Raw genomic sequence first — 6,000 nt, 5'->3', positions numbered from 1 at the left:
TACTAAAGTTACTTTAAAAAGATGAAGAATATGGCTTATTTCCAAAGGCTGGAGAGTTACAGAAGGTTGAGGTCTGCCTTTGGTCAGCATATAGTATTAATGAGGGAAACAAAGGTAGATAATTGTGGGTCCAAAAGAAATGTCATACAAAGTTCAGGATGCACAGAAGCTTGAGATGAAAGCTAAGAAAAACTAACTGGATTGAAATGATTTCTTTATACAAGACACTAGATTGGATATTGATAATACAAGGCAAGATAAAAAAGAAAAGAAAAAAAGACAGAAACGGATGCTACCAAACTACTTTACATTTCCCTAACCAGAAATGCCAAATTTATAAGTAAATCCAAAATTATACATATTACAATGGCCTGGAGAAATTGTCCCAATTTTTCCCTGCTATGTCAAGGCCCCAGCACATGGCTACTATGTCCCCTCAGGATTCTAGGATTATACTTGAGGATTTATATACTTGAGCATTAGATTAATGACATGCCCGTGGGCACATAACTAGTGAGTGCTTGAACTGGATTTAAAGCTATATCTCCTCGACTTCAGGTCTAGTGCCCTGTCCACTATACAATGATGCCTTTCATGCTGCTTTAAGGATAAGGTCTAACATTTCACATTTTGTCTTTGACAGTATCAGGATAATGCTTTATGAAAATTGTTCTCCCAGCTGTGTGGAGGATGGATCAGAGGGGCAAGATAGGGAGAAGGGAGTCCAGGTGACTTATTCAGATCAATAGTTGAAATAGGGTAGAACTTATGAGAATGGAGAAAGGGACAGAAGTGAGAGATGTTGAAGATATAGAAAAGAAGGAATAGAATCATTCCTGGGAACAGATGGAAAAGAAGTAACAGAATAATTTAGAGAAGGCAGAAGTAATCCATTCCTAGTATGCTTCTATTTTCTCTACCAAGAAGAATGAATGAGCTTTGGTTTTGAAAGAATAAAAGAAAAATTGATCAACTGGGAGTTGAAGCACAAGTTGCATGGAAAGAAATCATATAATCTAGTTCTGAGATTCCCAGGAATCATAGCTTTTGAGTTGGATAGGACTTAGAGCTTATCTAGTCCAATATCCTCATTCTATTTTATTTTTTAACTTGCTTTATTTGGTGCTTCCTTACTTTAAATTTTCTAATAATCATCTTCCTTTTCCCTACCCCCAACAAATGTTCCTTGTAAGCTATATGTAATCTGGATAAGATCACCAATGCCACAGAAATGTCATGAAAATTTGTTAGACTGGGATATGTGTATGAAGGCAGATACTCTTAATTACTCAAGACTTCAAAGATATTGGTATTGAGGTGTACTTCCACCCACATAATAGACCACATAGTATAAACCATGAAGTATTAAATACTGCTCTGGTTTTCTTTCTTCCCCTTCTAAGTTCATCAAGTAATATGGGATGGGATTGACCTTGTCATTTCAAGAAAGGGAAATCTAGAGGAACTGAAATTGCTTTGAGAATGGTACATGAATCACAAAAACAGAGGGAAAGAGAAGAGGTTGTAGTTGGTGGGAAAGAGCTAGAAAGAGCTCTTGGAGGTAAATATCAATCAGCCAAAAATAAGGAAACCTGTTTGTTGAGTTGGATAAAGTCAAGACTATACTGCCCTTCTTTTGCCAAAATGCAGCACTAGGTAAATTTCTGCCTAGTGTTCAAGGGTCTTCCTTCAGCATCTCCTCACACCATCTGTCAGGGTGGTGGGAAGAAAGGACAAAAATTCCAACCTGACTGTCAGTCATTTTACAGGGTGCTATAACTTGTTTCAATCTCTATTTGTTGTTTCCTATGCTAATTACATTGCTGTCATTTCCCAAAATTCTCCTTTCCATAGTCATTGCCACCCCTTAATACAGTTTCCTTATAAGCTAAATATAATCTACAATAAATCACCACTGCCAAAGAGATGTCATGAATATTTGCTAACCTGGGATATGTGTATGAATGCAGATAATCTTAATTACTCAAGACTTCAAAGATATTGAGAAGAACTTTCACTCAGAGACTGCATAGTAGAAACCAAGCAAGATGTGGGCTGCTCTGATCTCCCTTCTTCCTCTTCTGAGCTCACCAGGGAGCATGTGATGGGTATTGACCTTATGATCTCAAGCAGGGGAAATCCAGAGGAACTGAAAATTCTTTAAGGATGGTATATGAACCAGGAAACAGAGGAAAAAGAGGATCTTCTAATTTAGGGAAAAGGCTATAAAGAACTCTTGGAATAAAATGTAATCAATCAAGCCAGCAAACCTGTTTGGTAAAATAGATGAAATCCAGACTACATCTCTTTTTATCCTCTCTTTCCCCAGAGTATAGTACTGGACCAATTTCTACTTAGAGCTTAAAGGTTTGTGTCTTCCTTCAGACCATCTGTGAGGCTCTAAAGAAGAAAAGAAAAAAATTCTGCCCTGACTGCTAGTCATTTTAAATTTCACATTTTGTAGTCATACCTTGTTTCAATATCTATTTGCTGTTTCCTATGTTCTTTGATACTGTTAGTAAAGTAAATAGACATTCACTCTGATGTACTCAAAGGCAAAAACTAAATTGTGAGTGTTTATAGAGTGATATGCAAAAAAAAGCATCTTTAAGATCCAGAAGGGGCAGCTAGGTGGCACAGTGGGTAGAGCACCAGCCCTAAAATTAAGAGTACCTGAGTTCAAATCTGGCCTCAGACACATAACATTTCCTAGCTATATGACCCTGGGCAAGTCACTTAACCCCAATTGCCTCAAGAAAAAAAAATTAGACTGAGTAAGGATAGTAGAGGGAATAGGCAGTAGTGGATGAAAAGGATATTTATCTGGAAGGAAAGTTTCACAGAGAGACCAACAAGGAATCAGAAGCCCATACTTAAAGAATTTCTCAATCAGAGGTAGTAAGCCCTCTTGGGCCCTAAGCTTAATTGGGTAGTAGTCATGATGGGGAAACACATTAGGATTTAGGAGGCACACTGTGCTCGGGGAGGCATAAGTAGATCACCCTAGAGATTCCTTGGTCTCAGAGGGAGGATTTTACTTCCTCTCAGATTTCAGTTGGAATGGGAGAGGGAGGAGAACTTGAGAAGAGTAATAAAAGCACCTCAAAAATCTGAGAAGAGAGAACTGGATTCCCAGTTTTATCATTAGGTCATGCTCCAAAATGTGGCTGGCCAAGAAGAGGACAAGAAAGGTCCCTGATAGGTTCAGAAACTGACAACTTAGAGGGAAGATCTCAAAATATTTCTTAGGATTTCCTTCAATCCCCACGTAAGGTATGAGTACAGCCAGAGTACTGAGGAAGGACAGAGAAACTGGATCCTGTATCAATAAGAAAATTAATGTACTTACCTGCTACATCCAAAATTATCACTGGCTCAGCCATGGTGATGGAGTAGAAAGGGGGAGAGGCTGGCCCAATCCTGGGGCCTGGCCTTCTCAGTCCTGAGGAGACTGCAGTGAAGATAGTAAGAAGTCTCTCCCACCACACAACTCCAATACATCTTCTTGCTGATGATCCAAGACCCTTTCCCTCTTTTAAAACTTGAGTCCATTTTTCTCAATGGGCTGGTTACCCTCACCCACTCACCTAATTCCTTTCCTTCCCTTTCCCTTCCCTTCCATTTTCTTCTTTTTCCTTCCTCTTTTTTTCCTTTTCTCTTCCCTTCCCTTATATTCTCTCCCCTTTCTTTCCCTTTCCCTTCCCTTCCTGACCCCCTTGTAGGCAGTGTCTCTTCCAGTGTTCCTCCTGGTTACAGACAGGGCAAGCATCTAGGGGATTCTTCCTAGGTGAACCTTTCATTGGGCAGTCTTGAGATTATTGTCCCTGTTTGTGTCATCAGAAGCACAAACTTCAGTTACAACATCAGCCAATCTGGTGATTTCTTCACCTTCCTCCAAATGTCTGGGCCAGATTAAGCGATAAAATGCATGCTTAGGAGAGTAGCCCCTTCAGGAAGTAGTGTACAAGTTGGTATACTTCTTAAGAGCCTCTGCAAGTCCGCCTTCAAAGAGGGCAGTATTTTTCTCAGCCCCATGGGAAATTTCCTTAAGCTTTTCAATTTCCTGTTTCTTAATTCCTTTTTTTTTTTTTTTTATACTTTCAATGATTCAAGCCAATCCCTTCATTCTTTGTCTCTGGTATCTTCTTGGTAATCCCACCCAAGATCTGCAAGTGAGACATCATTATCCCATGAGAAGTATCTACCTGAGGAGGAAAACTGAGTTATTGCTAACTTTATTGCCAACAGCTATTCATCTTTCAGGTATACTAATTTTGTATTGTTTATAAGTATGTATATTCTAGGTCCTGATATTGAGCAAAATTAACTTTGAAGAAGTTTTTGTATATTTTTTATTGTTTTGACCACAGCTTGGGATCCCCACCTGCCATGATAATCAGACCAGGGTTGAGTAAACAGACAATTTTTAGGGCATCTTTTCTAGCCCTTTCTTCATACAGAGATGAGCAGTGTGTAATCCTTAAAAGGCTACTCAGACATACAGAAAACTGCAAAATCCCCCTGCTGTTTCCTGTGAGAAAATAATGTTATATTATGGTGGAGGTAGATGTCTTCAGTGTTATGACTTTGCTCAAAGTACATTCACACCTGTGTTTTGTTACTCACTCATTGCCACAGGACCTTAAGATAGGTAGAAATGCTAAAATGATATGGAAGATATCTTCTGATTCCTGTGTAAATTGGATTTAAACAAGGAAAAGGATGTTGTCAGTCTCCTCTCTCTTCCATAGTCATCAGTGTCCAGTGGCAGGACAGAGTCAAGACAACTGATGATGATACTAAGATGCAATGGAAAACATTTGTATCTTCAATGTCTAATCATTCTGAGTGCTCTGCTGCACCTGCTTCACCTGCCTTCGTGAAACAAATTGTTCTCATCGGTCTATTCCATCAGGGAAGTCTTCTCATGCTTGGAGTAGACATTCCCTAACTCATCATAGGGTTTCAGACCCCTTGATTATCCTCAATCTAGTTTAACCCATTTGCCAAAATGATGTGCCAGATGTGTCCTCTGTGCATGCTATGGCTTCCTAGAGCCACAGAATTAGATGGATCAGGTATATATCAAAGGTAGAAAGCAGCTCAGCAGCCCTCACCAAATAGATACTAGTCTTCTCTGAATAGACCCTACATACCAAACAGCTCTTGTTGCAAGAGAACTCAATGGGTATTATATCCAAATAGCAGTTCTGAGTGAAATAAAATTGGCAAGTGAAGACCAACTTACTGAAGTCAAAACTGGATACAAGTTTTTCTGGAGTGGCTGCAATGAAAGGGAGCACTGTGAAGTTGGTGTAGGTTTTGCAATTGAAACTAATCTAGTAAACAAGCTCATATATCTTTCCAAAAAGAATGAATAAAAATTTTATGAAAACTTGGATATCCTTATCACCAATGCACCAAAAGAAGACAAGTTTATAATTCTGGGTGACTTTAATGTTAGAGCAGGCTCAGAGTACCAGACATAGCAAGGAATCCTTTGAGGCAATGGAGTTAGAAACAGCAGTAGAAGGGATTATTTATCCCTGAAGACTTGCGTATCTCATGAACTCATCACTAACACTATTCCATTTACCTTAATACAATAAAATTTCATGGACACACCCTTCCAGCAAGCAATATGTAGTTCAGAGTATTGGATAAATCATGGACCTATCATTTCCAAGCTGAATATTCACATTCAACAAAAAGTGACTACTACAAGGTAAAAAAGACTACCAGAAAGGGAGATACCAAGTCTTAATGACAAAAATAACTTTGAAAATTAGAATTGGGCAAGGGGAAGCTAATAAATCTATAAGGGACCAAGAAATAACAAAACACAATGTAAAGAATGAAAAAATAGGTACAACAAAATAACTGTTTGGACATGTATACTTATATTGTATTTAATTTATACTTTAACATATTTAACATGTATTGGTCAACCTGCCATCTGGGGGAGGGGAGGGGAGGGGAGAAGAAGGGGAAAAATTGGAA

The sequence above is a fragment of the Sarcophilus harrisii genome, chromosome 4 (genome assembly GCF_902635505.1).
Source record: "Sarcophilus harrisii chromosome 4, mSarHar1.11, whole genome shotgun sequence".
Taxonomy (NCBI): Eukaryota; Metazoa; Chordata; class Mammalia; order Dasyuromorphia; family Dasyuridae; genus Sarcophilus; species Sarcophilus harrisii.
The sequence above is the reverse complement of the archived record's forward strand: the minus strand, read 5'-3'. Positions refer to the sequence as shown.